An 18,980-nucleotide genomic window follows, 5' to 3' on the forward strand; every position below is an offset into this window, starting at 1 on the left:
AATGATGCTAATATGCTAATCTAAATGCTGCTAATCTGAAAAATGCTAATCTGAAACATGCTAATTCATTAATTTGAATTATGCTAATTATTCAATCTGAACGATGCTAATCTAAATGATGCTAATATACTAATATGAAAGATGCTAATTTATTTATCCGAATGGTTTTAATTTATTAATCTAAATTATGCTAATGTAAATGATGCTAGTATGCTAATTTATTAATCTGAATCATGCTAATCTGAACAATGCTATTTTGTTAATCTAACTGATGCTAATTTGAATTATGCTAATCTGAATTATCCAAAGTAGTTTAAAAAAACCTGGATGAATGAGAACCTACACAGATAATCTGAATGATGCTAATCTGCATTATACTAATCTGAGTCATGCTAATCTGAATGATGCTAATCTGAATTATGCTAGTCTGCTAATCTGAATCATGCTAATCTGAATGATGCTAGTCTGCTAATCTGAATGATGCTAATTTGAATGAAACTAATTTGCTAATCTGAATGGTGATGATCAGAATTTTGCTAATTTCTGCATTTTCAGGCTTTTAAATTTACGTTTTTCCCTCTAAATTCTGCAGCTTCTGGTCCAGAACAACCTTCACCAGCAACGGCCTTACATCCCAGAATAACCGTCAGTTTGAACTAAAGCTTTATTAGCCACGTGTCATTAACGATCAGTGATTGATCGTCGCACCTTATCAATAAATCTTCATCTATAACAGAATATTTATCTGAACGTCAGGAACTCCAGAGAGACTCGATGGTCTGAAACCCCGAAGATTCACTCCATTTACCCCCAGATACTTCGACAAAACCCAACGGGAATAGATCCTGGAGCTGAAGGAGGAGGAAGAGGAGGAGGAATAAGAGTAATGAGAGGAAGAGGAAGAAGGAGGAGAATAGGAAGAGAGAGAGAGAGATGAAGAAGAAGAGAAAGAAGAGGAATAGAAACTGGTTTTATAAATTATTGCCCTGATGAAGAGTAGCTGTACTGGATCTGAGAGGAGGAGGAGAAGAAGGAGAATAGAAAGATGAAGAAGACGATTAGGAAGAAGGAGGAGAATAGGAAGAAGAAGAATATAAACTGGTTTTATTGATTCCATGGCTGATGAAGAGGAACTTCACTGGATCTGAATAAACTGGGAAGAAGAATGAGAAAATGAATAAAAAGAAAAGAAATCAGGAAATAAATAGAAGAGGAAGACGTAGTAAAAGAGTAAGAAAATCAGGAAGACAAATAGGAAGAATAAGAAGAAAATGAAATATAAGAACTTTAGGTACAAGAAGGACAAGAAGGTGAAGAAGAATGGGAAGGAGAAGAAAAAGAAGATGAAGAGGAAGAAGAGGATGTGGAAAAGAAAGAAGAAAAATTGGAAGAAGAACAACAAGAGGACGAAGAAAAAGAGGAAAATGAAGAATAGGAAGAAGACGAACAGTACAAAGAATAGGAAAAAGGAAAAGATGAATATTAAGAAGAAAATGCAGAAAAAAGAAGAATTGGAAGCAGAATAGATGGAAGAGGAATAGTAAACAAATTGGAATATGAATAGGAAGAAGAAGAAGAACCTGAAGAATGGGAAAGAAAATAGGAATAGGAAGAAGACCAAGAGAATGATTAAGAAGAGGACAATGAAGAATAGGGAGAAAAGAAAAAAGAATAGAGTGAAGAGGAATAGGAAGAAGAAGAGGAGTAATAAGAATAGGAAGAAGAAGAATAGAAAGAATGAGACTTGTTTGGTTTCCGTCTCTGACAGCTGATTGAAGCTTCGGCTGCAGACGGCCTCCAATCACAAAGCATGCTGGGAAAAACACATCAACAGGGACAATACACGTGTCTGTCAACACGCTAACACGCTAATTTACCTGTCACAGCAAATACACGAGCTAATTACAAAGGTTAGCGACAGTGAGTCAACCGGTGTAGCACTTCCTGTCAGTCCGTTAACGAGGGTGTATTCCAGAAGGGCGGTAAACAAACTGGAATAAAATAGATCTACAGTCACAAAAGAAAGTGGAATAAAATAGATTTATAGTCTATAAATAAACTGGAATAAAATAGATTTAAAGTCACTAAACAAACTGGAATAAAAAAGATTTATAGTCTATAAATAAACCTAGAATAAATTATATTTGTAGTCTGTAAATAAACTGGAGTAAAATAGATTTAAAGCCACTAAAGAAACTGGAATAAAATAGATTTATTGTCTATAAATAAACTGAAATAAAATAGATTTAGAGTCATTAAAGAAATTCGAATAAAAAAGATTTATAGTCTATAAATAAACCTAGAATAAAATATATTTATAGTCTATAAATAAACTGAAATAAAATAGATTTATAGTCACTAAAGAAACTGGAATACAATAGATTTATATCTGTGAATAAACTGGAATAAAATAGATTTATAATTTGTAAATAAACTGGAATAAAATAGATTTATAATTTGTAAATAAACTGGAATAGCATAGATTCATAGTTGGTAAACTAACTGGAATAAAATAGATTTATAGTCTTTAAATAAACTGGAATAAAATAGATTTATAGTCTATAAATAAACTGGAATAAAATAGATTTATAGTCTATAAATAAACCTGGAATAAAATAGATTTATATTTGGTAAATAAACTGGAATAAAATAGATTTATAGTTGGTAAATAAACTGGAATAAAATAGATTTATAGTTGGTAAATAAACCTGGAATAAAATAGATTTATATTTGGTAAATAAACTGGAATAAAATAGATTTATTTGGAGAATCTCAACCAGCAGCAACCAGAAAACACCAAATACACGATGACACATCAGAATAATCACTGAGAAGACTTGAGGACCAACAGCTTCTTCATGTTTTCATCCATAGCAAGCATGTTAAATGTTGTGATTAATGCTTTAATCACGTTGTTGAGGTTGAGTCAGATGGATCTGAATCTGGACTCGTTACAGGAACTCTGGTTAAACACCAACTCAGACGGATCCTGAACGTTTAGTGTCTCTAAGGGATATTTTTAATGCTTTTCTAGATATTCCACCTGTTTGTCTGTTTGTGATCATTTTTTGTGCCTCCTTATCTTCATTTTTTAATGTGTTATTGAAGATTTTTCATATTTTTGTAATTTTGCTGTTTAATGTGTCTCTTCTTGTCATTTTGACTCCATTTGTGGTCGTTTTGCATGTCTGTGGTTGTTTTGTGTCTCTTTGTGGTTGTTTTGTGTCTCTGGTCATTTTGTGTCTCTGTGGTCATTTTGTGTCTCTTTGTGGTTATTTTGTGTCTGTTTGTGGTCATTTTGTGTCTCTTTGTGGTTATTTTGTGTGTCTTTGTGATTGATTTGTGTCTCTTTGTGGTCATTTTGTGTCTCTTTGTGGTCCTTTTGCATCCCTTTGTTGTTGTTTTGTGTCTCTTTGTGGTCATTTTGTGTCTCTCTGTGGTTGTTTTCTGTCCCTTTGTGGTGATTTTAAGTGTCTTTCTTGCCATTTTTGTTGTTATAAGTTGCTTTTTCTTTTTCATTTTGAGTCCATTTCTGTCTGTTTCTGGCTCTTCCAGGTCTTTTATCTTTCTCTGTATAATTATCTGTCGACAGGTCGTGTTTCACTCATTTTAAGATTATTCTGAGGCCCTGCAGCTGTGACCAAAACCTCCCACCTGTCCATCACCTGTGTGAGGAAAACTCTGTCTAACTGCACCAAGTTTTCACTTCACTTTGAGAACGAGGCTTCAAGGTGGTTCAAATGTGATCCTATTTTCAGATACGGGGTCTGTCTCCTGCACCGAGCCGCTGTTTATCTCCTTATTTCCGAGGCCGGGTCGGTTCCAGGCGGCGCTGTGCTGCCGGCCGGCCGCTCGGCCCAGAGGAACTCTTTAAGGCCGCTGACTTTCCTTCTCCTTCCTCCAGGCTGCTGCTGTCTGATCTGATGCTCTATTCCTGGATCCAAGGACACACTGCTGCCCCGCTGTGTGTGTGTGTGTGAGAGAGAGAGGTATAATTAGAGGTGGAGGGAGGACAGGAGGGAGGTTGTGTGTCTGCAGCAGGATGGACGTCATCAGCTCCATAATAACTCACCTGTAAATAAACACTTCAGTTTGTTAGAGACGTCACAAAGTTCAGTGTGATTCCACCAAGGATCAGAGACACAACTCTCTTTGTTAGTTGTGTGCCTGTTTGTGGTCATTTTGTGTCTTTTTGTCGTATTTTTTGGACAGTTTGTGGTTGTTTTGTGTCTCTTTGCCGTCATTTTGCATCTTTTGTGGTCATTTTGTGTCTTTTTGTTGCTGTTTTGTGTCTTTTTGTGGTTTTGTGTCTTTTTGTTCTTTTTTAGTGTCTCTTCGTGGTCATTTTGCATCTTTTGTGTTCATTTTGTCTCTGCGGTCATTTTTGTGTCCTTTAGTCAGTCCCTCCAGGAATTCGCGATGTTGCGATCATGCCAATTCACGCGAAATCAACCAATCTCTGCGAATTTTGCGCGGCCTTGCAATTTTGTCCAATCACAGCAACTTTCCCGCAACTTTGGCCCGCCTCCCATGAGTTCCACCAATCATAGCAGCTCCCAGTGCAAACCTAATGCACGTACATCACCAAATTCACTTCCTGTTTATGGTTTGAAGATGCAGACATGTGCGATACTAATGTCTCTCATTTACCAACAAAAATTACTGCTGAAGACCGTGATAAAGAGTTAATTCACTGATGTTCTTCACTAAAGAGGAGCTAAGCTGTTTTACAACCGTGCAATATTGTGGTGGAATACAAAAAAAAGAAAAAAAATCATCGATTGATACACTTAAAAAAACACGAAACATATTAGAATGGATGAAATGATCAGACAACAGACCACATAAATCACCATGATGGAAACTGTTTCATCCAGATCCGTTAGAGCTCTGAAAGAATGAAGGTAAATTATATTATTTATTCCACCAAAGAACACGGTGGAGTTATGTGACGATCAGCGCCTGTGAATCCTTCCTCTGTTACCAACATCACTCAAAAACAGACTCAGAGATTTAAATGAAGTTTTCAGGGTCGGTCAGAAATGACACAAGGACCAAATGATTAGACTTCAGCAGTGATACGGCTCAAAGTTTGGATCCACGGATTTGTTAAGGATTTCCCATTAAGGTAGCGCACGGCGTCTGATAGCAGCACGGTAACCATGGCAACAAGTGAACGCTACCTCAGCGGCCCGCTGACGATCACATGATTGTGATCCTACAACAAATCTACCACTGTGGACGTATCGGAAATGATACAAGGAACAGTTGATTAAACTGTGGGGGTGTTTCTGAGTCCCATCAATTCCCGTCGCCCCCTACATGTTTAGGTCACGTGATTTGGTACTTAAACATGCAGAACGTGTCTTGGTGGAGGACTGTGCTCTCTCAGTGCTGTTCTTGTTAGTTGACGTGACAAGCCGTGAGCGTGTGTGTGTGAACACGTGTGTGCCAGGAAGTGAAATTAACTTTTTAAGCCACTGACAGATATGTCTGAATATGATTCATTCAAGAGTAAATGATCATTTTGTGCCTTAAATCTACTAACATGTTAAACCAGTATCTGGCTGCTGCTAATGTCCCACCGTGGTGTGTCAGCTTTTGTGGAAATGGGTTGGAACGTTAAAGAATTATTTTCAGAATAAATATTGTCAATTACAGCATTGAAACATGTTCTAGAAGCTGGACAAAGGCAGCGTTTTAGCAACTGTCACTGTCTCCTGCAATTTCATCACAACAAATACGCTAAAAACATCGCAACTTTTATTGCAATTTTTTTAGAAATGCTGCCGTGAATTCAGGCATTTTCAGCCGCAACAGTCATGAAAAACGCCCGCGAAATCCTGGAAGGACTGGTTAGTAGTCATTTTGTGGCTCTTTTTGGTAATTTTGCATGTTTTTGTGATCATTATGTGTAATTTTTTGGCTCGTTTTGCTTTATTTGTCTCTGTTTTGTGTCTTTTTCATTTTTTCCATTGGTTTCTTGTCAGTTGATTTGTTTTTTTCACTATTTTGTGCCTGTTTATGCTATTTGTGCTTCAGTTTGTGGTCACTTGGCTTCTTTTTTTGGTCATGTTGCATCTTTTTGTGACAGTTTAAGGGTTAAATGAAGTCCTGGGTCCTGTCTTGCTGCTCTAAAGATGCTAAAGGTTGCAGATAAACGGCGTGTCTGTGGTATTTACAGCTGTTAGCTTGTCGTCTGATCAGGTCTTCTGTTTCAGTTTGAACCCCCAGGCTTCCGTCCTCGCAGCAGGTCTGCAGATAAACTCCTCTTCATCCTCCTCCCAGCAGAACAGGTGACATTTCCACTTCTAACACCTTATTTACCTCAGGACACCACAGAAGAAGAGTCATTAGTCTGCCAGTTAGCCGCCTGCTAATTGTGGTTTCCTTGACGATGCCGTTACAGCTAAACGATCAGGCGTGTGTCTGCGGCAACACAACGGGAGGAAGCACCGAGTCACAACATCCCAGATGAACCAGAAATAACAGCAGCAGTGGAGAGGATTCACACAGTTAGTGACGCTCACTGACACACAACACAACAGCTACACATTTTGGTGTTCTGGAGGGTTTGTGTCTCTGTGGTAGTTTTGTGTGTTTTTGTGGTCATTTGTGTCTCATTGTGGTTATTTGTGTCTCTTTGTGGTCATTGTGTGTCTCATTGTGGTCATTTGTGTCTCTTTGTGGTCATTTTGTGTCTCTTTGTGGTTATTTGTGTCTCTTTGTGGTCATTTTTGTCTCTTTGTGGACATTTTGTGTCTTTTGTGGTCATTTGTGTCTCTTTGTGGACATTTTGTGTCTCTTTGTGGTCATTTGTGTCTCTTTGTGGTCATTTGTGTCTCATTGTGGTCATTTTGTGTCTCATTGTGGTCATTTGTGTCTCATTGTGGTCATTTTGTGTCTCATTGTGGTCATTTGTGTCTCTTTGTGGTCATTTGTGTCTTTTTGTGGTTGTTTTGTATCCCTTTGTGGTCATTTTATGGTTGTTTTGTATCTTTGTGGTCGTTTTGTGGGTGTTTTGTGTCTTTTTGTGTTTTTTTGTGGTTGTTTTGTGTCTTTTGTCATAATTTTGTGTCATTGTGGCCATGTTGTGTCTCTTTGTGGTAATTTTCTGTCTCTGTGGTCGTTTTGTCACTATTTGTGGTTGTTTTGTGTCTATTTGTGGTTGTTTTGTGTCTCTTTGTGGTTGTTTTGTGTCTTTTTGTGGTTGTTTTGTATCTCTTTGTGGTTGTTTTGTGTCTTTTTGTGGTTGTTTTGTATCTCTTTGTGGTTGTTTTGTGTGTTTTTGTGGTCATTTGTGTATTATTGTGGTCATTTGTGTCTCTTTGTGGTCATTTTGTGTCTCTGCGGTTGTTTTGTGTGTTTTTGTGGTCATTTGTGTCTCTTTGTTTTCATTTTGTGTCTCATTGTGGTCATTTTGTGTCTCATTGTGGTTATTTTGTGTGTTTTTGTGGTCATTTGTGTCTCTTTGTTTTCATTTTGTGTCTCATTGTGGTCATTTTGTGTCTCATTGTGGTTATTTTGTGTGTTTTTGTGGTCATTTGTGTCTCATTGTGGTCATTTTGTGTCTCGTGGTTATTTTGTGTCTCATTGTGGTCATTTTGTGTGTTTTTGTGGTCATTTGTGTCTCATTGTGGTCATTTTGTGTCTCATTGTGGTCATTTGTGTCTCATTGTGGTCATTTTGTGTCTCATTGTGGTTATTTTGTGTGTTTTTGTGGTCATTTGTGTCTCATTGTGGTCATTTTGTGTCTCGTGGTGTCTCGTGGTTATTTTGTGTTTCATTGTGGTCATTTTGTGTGTTTTTGTGGTCATTTGGTGTCTCATTGTGGTCATTTTGTGTCTCATTGTGGTTATTTCGTGTCTCGTGGTTATTTTTTGTCTCATTGTGGTCATTTCGTGTCTCATTGTGGTTATTTCGTGTCTCATTGTGGTCATTTTGTGTGTTTTTGTGGTCATTTGTGTCTCATTGTGGTTATTTTGTGTCTCATTGTGGTCATTTTGTGTCTCATTGTGGTTATTTCGTGTCTCATTGTGGTTATTTTGTGTCTCATTGTGGTCATTTCGTGTCTCATTGTGGTTATTTTGTGTCTCATTGTGGTTATTTCGTGTCTCATTGTGGTTATTTCGTGTCTCATTGTGGTTATTTTGTGTCTCATTGTGGTTATTTTGTGTCTCATTGTGGTCATTTCGTGTCTCATTGTGGTTATTTTGTGTCTCATTGTGGTCATTTTGTGTGTTTTTGTGGTCATTTGTGTCTCATTGTGGTTATTTTGTGTCTCATTGTGGTTATTTTGTGTCTCATTGTGGTCATTTTGTATCTCATTGTGGTCATTTTGTGTCTTATTGTGGTCATTTTGTGTCTCATTGTGGTTATTTCGTGTCTCATTGTGGTTATTTTGTGTCTCATTGTGGTTATTTTGTGTCTCATTGTGGTTATTTCGTGTCTCATTGTGGTTATTTTGTGTCTCATTGTGGTCATTTTGTGTCTCATTGTGGTCATTTGTGGTCATTTCGTGTCTCATTGTGGTTATTTCGTGTCTCATTGTGGTTATTTTGTGTCTCATTGTGGTCATTTTGTGTCTCATTGTGGTCATTTGTGGTCATTTCGTGTCTCATTGTGGTTTCTCATTGTGGTTATTTTGTGTCTTATTGTAGTCATTTCGTGTCTCATTGTGGTTATTTTGTGTCTCATTGTGGTCATTTTGTGTCTCATTGTGGTTATTTCGTGTCTCATTGTGGTTATTTTGTGTCTCATTGTGGTCATTTTGTGTCTCATTGTGGTCATTTGTGGTCATTTCGTGTCTCATTGTGGTTATTTCGTGTCTCATTGTGGTTATTTTGTGTCTCATTGTGGTCATTTTGTGTCTCATTGTGGTCATTTGTGGTCATTTCGTGTCTCATTGTGGTTATTTTGTGTCTCATTGTGGTTATTTTGTGTCTCATTGTGGTTTCTCATTGTGGTTATTTTGTGTCTTATTGTGGTCATTTCGTGTCTCATTGTGGTTATTTTGTGTCTCTTTGTGGTTATTTTGTGTCTCATTGTGGTCATTTTGTGTCTTTTTGTGGTCATTTTGTGTCTCTTTGTGGTTGTTCTGTGTCTCTTTGTGGTCGCTTTGTGTCTCTTTGTGTTCGTTTTGTGTGTCTGTGGTTGTTTTGTGTCTCTTTGTGGTTGTTTTGTGTCTCTTTGTGGTCGCTTTGTGTCTCTTTGTGTTCGTTTTGTGTGTCTGTGGTTGTTTTGTGTCTCATTGTGGTTATTTTGTGTCTTATTGTGGTCATTTCGTGTCTCATTGTGGTTATTTTGTGTCTCTTTGTGGTTATTTTGTGTCTCATTGTGGTCATTTTGTGTCTCATCGTGGTCATTTTGTGTCTCATTGTGGTCATTTTGTGTCTCATCGTGGTTATTTTGTGTCTCATTGTGGTCATTTTGTGTCTCATCGTGGTCATTTTGTGTCTCATTGTGGTTATTTTGTGTCTCTTTGTGGTTATTTTGTGTCTCATTGTGGTCATTTTGTGTCTCATTGTGGTCATTTTGTGTCTCATTGTGGTCATTTTGTGTCTCATCGTGGTTATTTTGTGTCTTATTGTGGTCATTTCGTGTCTCATTGTGGTTATTTTGTGTCTCTTTGTGGTTATTTTGTGTCTCATTGTGGTCATTTTGTGTCTCATTGTGGTCATTTTGTATCTCATTGTGGTCATTTTGTGTCTCATCGTGGTTATTTTGTGTCTCATTGTGGTCATTTTGTGTCTCATCGTGGTCATTTTGTGTCTCATTGTGGTCATTTTGTGTCTCATCGTGGTTATTTTGTGTCTCATTGTGGTCATTTTGTGTCTCATTGTGGTCATTTTGTGTCTCATCGTGGTTATTTTGTGTCTTATTGTGGTCATTTCGTGTCTCATTGTGGTCATTTTGTGTCTCATTGTGGTCATTTTGTGTCTCATTGTGGTCATTTTGTGTCTCATCGTGGTTATTTTGTGTCTCATTGTGGTCATTTTGTGTCTCATTGTGGTCATTTTGTGTCTCATCGTGGTTATTTTGTGTCTTATTGTGGTCATTTCGTGTCTCATTGTGGTCATTTTGTGTCTCATTGTGGTCATTTTGTGTCTCATTGTGGTCATTTTGTGTCTCATTGTGGTCATTTTGTGTCTTATTGTGGTCATTTTGTGTCTCATTGTGGTCATTTTGTGTCTCATTGTGGTCATTTTGTGTCTCATCGTGGTTATTTTGTGTCTCATTGTGGTCATTTTGTGTCTCATCGTGGTCATTGTGTGTCATTAAAATGTTAAATCTGTCCTTCCTGGTCCTCCTCCTCAGATTCTACATGTTATTCTAGTTTCAGTGGTAAATCTTCTCATTTTATCTGCTGCTGGTGGTGATGAGCGTCCGTAGAAATGCCGCTGATGTGTTTCCTGTATTCTGCATTAATCTGCTGCCAGTTTGCTGCTCATACAGTATGTTTCCACAGATAATGGTTTGCTGGCAGCGAGCGGAGGATTAGTTTCACCAGCTGTTTATCTTCATCAGGAATATTCACTCGGCAGCAGAGGTGGATGGAAGCGAGCTTTCACTGCCTTTGACGCTTCTGTGGAACATTTTTCAAACTTCGTGTTGCGTTTAGATGAAAACCTGCAGATTCCTCCAGAGGATGTGGAGTTTATATTCCGTCTCAGTGACGTTTTAATCTCCTCAGAAACACCGAGACGAGTCATGATACAAAATCAGCTGGTAAACAGTCAGACATCACTGAGTTTAGTTAATTCACCCTCAGTTCTGTCTGTCAGGAACCACAGGGATGGAAGGGTTACTGGAAAGTGTTCTGTGATTGATTGTGTCTCTTTGTGGCAGTTTGGTGGTAATTCTACGTGTGGATGAGTGAAAACATTACAATCCTCACTTTAGTTATCTGATAACATGTTCAATAGAAATTATATTTGATTTCTGTTCTATTTGTGTGAGCCTAAAAAACTTTTTTACTCATCTATAACACGCCAGATGAAAGCGTTGTCGTATTTTCCTCAGGACATGGCAGCTTTGTTGGTTCTGTTTTCCCTTCACACCAGATAAATAATGAAATAAGGACAGCGGAGCAGTAGAGTGGCTTTATCTGGTGGAGGGTGGAGTGTTGGTGACACATCTGTGGTAGGATCATTCCAGGTGGAAGCAGCAGCAGGACCTCCATCCAGCTGCAGCAGAGCAACACGTTCTGGCAGGAACAGCCTTTGAACAGCAGTGATGAGTCGTAAACGCTTCATGTGAAGTGAAGCCCGTCAGCAGCTCAGGATAAATTACAACACGAGGATCATTTAGCTGTGAGCTCAGAGTGCAATATCTGGTTACACTCTGAATGAAGGACCGACTCTGGTCTCTGTGGTTGTTTTATGTCTCTTTGTGGTAATTTTGTGGTTGTTTTGTGGTCATTTTATGGTTGTTTTGTGTCTTTGTGGTCGTTTTGTGGGTGTTTTGTGTCTTTTTGTGTTTTTTTGTGGGTGTTTTGTGTCTTTTGTCATAATTTTGTGTCATTGTGGCCATGTTGTGTCTCTTTGTGGTAATTTTCTGTCTCTGTGGTCGTTTTGTCACTATTTGTGGTTGTTTTGTGTCTATTTGTGGTTGTTTTGTGTCTGTTTGTGGTTGTTTTGTGTCTTTGTGGTTGTTTTGTATCCCTTTGTGGTAATTTTGTGGTTGTTTTGTGGTCATTTTATGGTTGTTTTGTGTCTTTGTGGTTGTTTTGTATCCCTTTGTGGTAATTTTGTGGTTGTTTTGTGGTCATTTTATGGTTGTTTTGTGTCTTTGTGGTCGTTTTGTGGGTGTTTTGTGTCTTTTTGTGTGTTTTTGTGGTTGTTTTGTGTCTTTTGTCATAATTTTGTGTCATTGTGGCCATGTTGTGTCTCTTTGTGGTAATTTTCTGTCTCTGGTCGTTTTGTCACTATTTGTGGTTGTTTTGTGTCTATTTGTGGTTGTTTTGTGTCTATTTGTGGTTGTTTTGTGTCTTTTTGTGGTTGTTTTGTGTCTCTTTGTGGTTGTTTTGTGTCTTTTTGTGGTTGTTTTGTATCTCTTTGTGGTTGTTTTGTGTCTCTTTGTGGTTGTTTTGTGTCTCTTTGTGGTTGTTTTGTGTCTTTTTGTGGTTGTTTTGTGTCTCTTTGTGGTTGTTTTGTGTCTTTTTGTGGTTGTTTTGTGTCTCTTTGTGGTTGTTTTGTGTCTTTTTGTGGTTGTTTTGTATCTCTTTGTGGTAATTCTGTGGGTGTTTTGTGTCTTTTTGTTTTTTGTGTGGGTGTTTTGTGTCTTTTTGTCATAATTTTGTGTTTTTGTGGTCATGTTGTGTCTCTTTGTGGTAATATTCTGTCTGTGATCATTTTGTCACTATTTGTGGTTGTTTTGTGTCTTTTTGTCATAATTTTGTGTCGTTCTTGGTCATTTTGTGTCTATTTGTGGTCATTTTTTGTGTCTTTTTGTGTGTTTTTTTTCCTCTTTGCGATCATTTCGCTGCTCAGATTCATTGAATCATCGTGTTCTTTACTGATGCTGAGGAGTTTTCTTGACAAATGTGCAGCTAAAAGGGAGGAAATTTAAAAAATAATTCTCTGACCTCTTTGAGCTGAGAGGGAACTTCAGCCGTGATAAATCCAGATTTTAAAGGTTGTCATGGAAACCGTCTAAAAGTCTCTGGCTTCACTTTGGCTGATTAATTCTTCACATTAGGCGACGTTACTGATAGAAGGAAACAAAAATAATCTGCACAGAGTTAAAGCTTCAGATGAAGAATTCAGAGACAGAACATGACTCAGCGCTTTCTTCTGCTGGAGGTTAGACTCCTTTAAACTCACTTTAGCCCAGTTTTTATTCTTACTGAAACTTTACCTTAATTATACACATAACAGCGGCCTCTCTGGGATTCTGAACGTGGAGCTGCAGACGAACTAGAACTTCTGTGGGAACCGGCCTCATTAACACTAAACACAGTGTTTGCTCTGCGGAGATTCATCACAAGTCGGCCGGTGGCCAAATCCCACGGCTCCAGGAGAAGGAAGAGTTTCTGCTGCTGGAAGTAATTCGGTGCTTCAATTCACAGATGAATCAGCCACAATATTCAGCCTGAAACCAAAGCAAAGAGTCAAATCAGAAACCAGAAAGAAGATGAGCAGGGAGATAACATATTCTTTATTCTGAACAATAAGTTTAGGGCTTAGCTTGAAGCAGATTTAGTACAGTAAAAATAATGTAATTTTATTGAAGGTGAACTGGGAACGTCTGGTGGAGGACCCTGTACGTATTATGAGCCAGGGAGGGCAGTGCTACACCTCAGTGATGTTCAGGGGAAACAAAGGCAGGACAGGACGAAACAGGGATAGGATCTAACAAGCTATTACAACTGAAGAGTGTCAGGTGTTCTGTTATTCCCAACTACTAATTTCCTCAAGTGAACGACTTCAAGTATCTCAGGATCTTGTTCATGAGTGATGGAAAATGGAGCTAGAGATGGACAGGAGGATCAGTACAGTGTCAGCAGTAATGAAGGCGTTGTACTGAACCGTGGTGGTGAAGAAGGAGCTGAACCTCAAGGAGAAGATCTCAGTTTACCATCCATCTACGTTCCAACCCTCACCTATGGTCATGAGCTCTGGGTAGTGACCCAAAGAATGAGATCGTGGATACAAGCGTCTGAAATGAACTTCCTCTGTAGGGTGTCTGGGCTCAACCTTAGAGATAGGAGGAGAAGATCAGACATCTGGAGGGAGCTCAGAGTTGATCTGCTGATCCTTCACCTCTGAAGGAACCAGTGGAGGTGGTTTGGGCATCTGATTCAGATCCTCCAGGGAGACTTCCTTTGGAGGTTTTCTGAACACGTCCTCCTGGGAGGAGACCCCGGGGTAGACCCAGAACCCTCTGGAGGGATTATATATCTCATCTGGCCTGAGAACACCTCAGGGTCCCCCAGGAAGAGCTGGAAAGTGTTGCTGGGAGGAGGAACATCTGGAATGATCTGCTTCATCTGCTGCCTCCATGACCCATGGATGGATGAATGGATGGATGGATGGATGGATGGATGGATGATGGATGGATGGATGATGGATGGATGGATGATGGATGGATGGATGATGGATGGATGATGATGGATGGATGGGTGATGGATGGATGGATGGATGGATGGATGATGGATTGATAGATGATGGACGGATGGATGATGATGGATGGATGGATGGATGATGGACGGATGGATGATGATGGATGGATGATGGATGGATGGATGATGGACGGATGGATGGATGATGGACGGATGGATGGATGATGGACGGATGGATGGATGATGGACGGATGGATGATGGATGGATGATGGACGGATGGATGGATGATGGACGGATGGATGGATGATAGATGGATGGATGATGATGGATGGATGGATCGATGATGGATGGATGGATGGATGGATGGATGATGGATGGATGGATGGAGGGATGGATGATGGATAGATGATGGATGGATGTTGGATGATGGATGGATGGATGGATGGATTTCTACCTATCCAGTGAATAAAAGCAGCTGTTTTCTTTCTCTGCTTCCTGTTTTGGATGTTTTTACGGTAATAATCCTTCAGATCCTTCATGCAGCTGCTGGATTCTCAGTTTTCTTTTCGTGTTTTTTCCTCCTGGCCTTCGGTGATGTTGGATCGGCCTGAGCTCCTCTCGTATCTCAGATTGATCAGCGAGACAAAAAGCCCTCGGCTGCCGGCGATAATAACCCGGCTTTTAGCTTCCTCCACGGCGCTGTCTTTATCTGTCGGCGTTTCTTTCTGCTCTCTACTTATTTCTGACAGTTGGACGGGTCGCTGAGACGCCGGAGCTCTCCTCACAATGATAGCGTTTAGAGGAGGAGTAATGACTTCAATCATCTGTAATGGTTCATAATGGACGTGGATCCTGCAGCTTTACGCCTCGGCTGCTGTAGATGTTCAGAATCTGCTCATCCTGACGCAGAAACACAAATATGAATATAATAATGTGAAGAGAGTCGAGGAGTGAGCTGCTTCCTGTAGCAGAATATGTATATTTTAATGAAGTTTTACCTTCATACTGTCAATATTCTCAATATTCTCAGTGCTCAATATTCTTGGAGATGTTTTGTGTCACATTTTGGTCATTTTACTTTTTCAGTCAAGATGTGTTCGGTTTGCATCTTTTTTCGGTCATACTGTGTCACATTTTAGACACCTTGCATTGTTTTAGTGGTGTTTTGAATCACGTTTTGGTCATTTTACGTCTTTTTGGTGATAAAATTTTGTTTGTTTTCCATCTTTTTGGGTTTTTCTGTCACATAGACGTCATTTTACATCTTTCTGTCATGATTTTATATAACATTTTGGTTGTTTCTGATTTTTTTAGGGTTTTATGTCACAAGTTGGTCATTTTACCGTCTTTCTGAGGTTGATTTGTGCCACTTTGGTGTCATTTTACATCCTTTTTTGATCATTTAATGTCACATTTGTTTCACTTTTTCGTCATATTTTGTTTGTTTGACATCATTTTGGAGTTGTTTTGTGTCTCGTCATCATTTTACGTCTTTTTTTTATCTTTTTGCCTGACATTTTTGACGTTTTGTATCATATTTTGTTTGTTTGTGTCATTTTGGAGTTGTTTAACCTCTTATTTTACGTCTTTTGGGTCCGTTTTCTGTGACCTTTTGGCCATGCTACATCTTTGCATCATATTTTAATCATATTGTACTTTTGCATTACATTTTTATCATTTTTCGTCTTTTTGTGGTTATTTTGTGTCACATTGTGCTCACTTTTTGTCTTTTTGCGGTTGTTTTGCATCATATTTTGGTGCTTTTATTTCATGTTGGGGTGATTTTGCGTCACATCGTTGTGTTTTTACATCTTTTTAAGGGTCATTTTGTGTGACATTTTGATCATATTACATCTTTTGCACCATATTTTAGTCAGTTTGTCATGTTGGAGTTGTTTTGCATCATATTTTGTTTGGTTTGTGTCGTCTTTTCCATGACATTGTTGCTGTTACATCTTTTGCATCATTTTTTAATCAGTTTGTTATTTTGTGATTGTTTTACTTCACGTTGTTGTGGTTTTGCATCTTTCATTGGTCATTTTGTTTCACATTGTGGTCATTTTGTGTAACATTTTGGTTGTTTTATGACATTTGGACGTCTTCTGTCTTTTGTAATTGTGTTTCATTAAATCCTAGTCATTTATGTCAATTTTGTGGTCGTTTTGTGTCACGCTGTGGTCATTTTACGTCTCTTTGTGGTCGTTTTGTGTCACGTTGTGGTCATTTTACGTCTCTTTGTGGTCGTTTTGTGTCACGTTGTGGTCATTTTACGACTCTTTGTGGTCGTTTTGCATCGTATGTTGGTGGATTTGGGTCATGTTGGGGTTGTTTTGGGTCACATTTTGCATCTTTTTGGGGTCTTTTCGGGAATGTTTGGAAAAGATTTTCCGCAGATACTAAATTAGATCTTAGTCTTCTTAAAGAAACCAAACTACACAGTCAGATGCAGCAGTAAATATTTGTTTTAGGCGTAGCTATTTCATTTGAAACCTTTCGTTGTGGATTCTTTTAAAGCCACAAACTTTAAGTCTTTTGTTTTTCCATTTCAAACGGCAGCAGAACGGGATGGTACAGCGTCGAGTTAAAACACAAATAGCAGCATCTCGTCGGCTGTTTGAAGTGCTCATCAGTCGGAGCTTCAGAGGAAGACGTGGAGGCTGCCGACGTCGCCTGACGCACAAACAGGAAGATGAAGGTGTTGGAGGTTCCCAGAGAGGCCCAGCGGGAGTTTAACGGGAGGAACCAAGGAGGAAAACTGAGTCACGATACATGAGAGGATCCTGGAGGCAGCAGGTGAACGTCAGGAAACGGCTTCAGGGTGACGGCGTGAAAGACAAAACTGGAGGAAAAATCTGCAGCGTTAAAGACTAAACAGTTGAGAAGAAACTGTAGCGTTAAAGACTAAACCATGGAGAAGAAACTGTAACGTTAAAGACTAAACAGTGGAGAAGAAACTGTAGCGTTAAAGACAAAACAGTGGAGAAGAAACTGTAGCGTTAAAGACAAAACCATGGAGAAGAAACTGTAACGTTAAAGACTAAACCATGGAGAAGAATCTGCAGCGTTAAAGACAAAACAGTGGAGAAGAAACTGTAGCGTTAAAGACAAAACCATGGAGAAGAAACTGTAGCGTTAAAGACAAAACCATGGAGAAGAAACTGTAGCGTTAAAGACAAAACCATGGAGAAGAAACTGTAGCGTTAAAGACAAAACCATGGAGAAGAAACTGTAGCGTTAAAGACAAAACCATGGAGAAGAAACTGTAACGTTAAAGACTAAACAGTGGAGAAGAAACTGTAGCGTTAAAGACAAAACAGTGGAGAAGAAACTGTAGCGTTAAAGACAAAACCATGGAGAAGAAACTGTAACGTTAAAGACAAAACCATGGAGAAGAAACTGTAGCGTTAAAGACAAAACCATGGAGAAGAAACTGTAACGTTAAAGACTAAACAGTGGAGAAGAAACTGTAACGTTAAAGACTAAACAGTGGAGAAGAAACTGTAGCGTTAAAGACAAAACAGTGGAGAAGAAACTGTAACGTTAAAGACTAAACAGTGGAGAAGAAACTGTAACGTTAAAGACTAAACAGTGGAGAAGAAACTGTAGCGTTAAAGACAAAACAGTGGAGAAGAAACTGTAGCGTTAAAGACAAAACCATGGAGAAGAAACTGAAGATTTAAATTAAAACAGTGGAGAAGAAACTGTAACGTTAAAGACGAAACTAAGGAGAAGAAACTGTAGCGTTAAAGACAAAACAGTGTTTTTCTGGTCATTGTACAACATTTTGGTTGTTTTATTTTGGGGTTATTTTGTCTCACATTGTTGTGGTTTTACATTTTTTGTTGTTTTGCGTCACATTTTGCTCATTTTATGTATTTATGTTATGTATTTTGTGTCATATTTTAGACGCGTTGTCACATTTTACATCTTACAGCATTTTACCTTCGTTTTTTGTCTCTTTGTGTTAATTTTATGTAACATTTTGAACATTTTGCATCTTTTTGATGAAGAATCGTGTAATTCTGAGGTGGAGATCTGATAGATTTATTGATCTTTGATGGACTGACCTTATTCTGAGCCGATCCAGGGCTCTGCTGGAAGACTTGATTTCTGACACGTCTGTGGAAGGATTTTGCTGTCAGACAGTTTCCACAGTAAACATGATTCACAGCAGGAGTCTGAGCCTCACCAGCAGATGGAAGCTGATCTTCTGCCTTTCAGCAGCTGCAGAATTATATCAAACATGTTGATGCTGTTTCCTCCAGATCACCTGCTGCTGTCAGGAGCTTCTTCTGATTCAGTCACTCGTCTTTTCCTGGTCCTTTAATGTCACATTTGGACCATTTTATGTCCATTTGTGGTCATTTTGTGTGATATCTCTATTTCCTGGTCATTTCATGTTGCATTTTAGACATTTTACATGCTTTTGTGGTTGGTTAATGTCACATTTTGAACATTTTAGGTCTATTTGTGGTCGTTTTGTGTGATATCTTAGTCATTTTATGTCTTTTGCTGGTCGTTTCATGTTGCAGTTTAGACATTTTACATGCTTTTGTGGTTGGTTAATGTCACATTTGGACCATTTTTATGTCCATTTGTGGTCATTTTGTGTGATTTCTCATGCTTTTGTGGTTGGTTAATGTCACATTTTGTGGTCGTTTTGTGTGATATCTTAGTCATTTTATGTCTTTTGCTGGTCGTTTCATGTTGCATTTTAAACATTTTACATGCTTTTGTGGTTGGTTAATGTCGTATTTCGAACATTTTAGTTCTATTTGTGGTCGTTTTGTGGCTGGTTCACATGTTTTCATGGTTGTTTACGTCACTTTTTTATTGTATTGCGTCATTTTTTTGTTGTTTTGTGTCGCTTATTGGTCGTTATACATATTTCTGTGCAATGTTTTGGCCATTTCTTGC

The 18,980-nt window shown here is 38.6% G+C and overlaps 1 protein-coding gene across 1 annotated transcript in view; it reads left to right on the forward strand.

Annotated features, from left to right (window-relative positions):
• Positions 1–6,052: 6,052 nt before the first annotated feature.
• LOC127530837 (uncharacterized) overlaps positions 6,053–18,980 on the forward strand; it is a 61,028-nt gene continuing 48,100 nt past the window's right edge. Inside the window, exons 1-2 of the transcript XR_007937520.1 lie at positions 6,053–6,296; positions 6,410–6,515. The gene's annotated coding sequence lies outside the window, so the exon portion shown is untranslated. The remainder of the gene's footprint in view (positions 6,297–6,409; positions 6,516–18,980) is intronic.

This window comes from Acanthochromis polyacanthus, chromosome 18, assembly GCF_021347895.1.
Source record: "Acanthochromis polyacanthus isolate Apoly-LR-REF ecotype Palm Island chromosome 18, KAUST_Apoly_ChrSc, whole genome shotgun sequence".
Lineage (NCBI taxonomy): Eukaryota > Metazoa > Chordata > Actinopteri > Pomacentridae > Acanthochromis > Acanthochromis polyacanthus.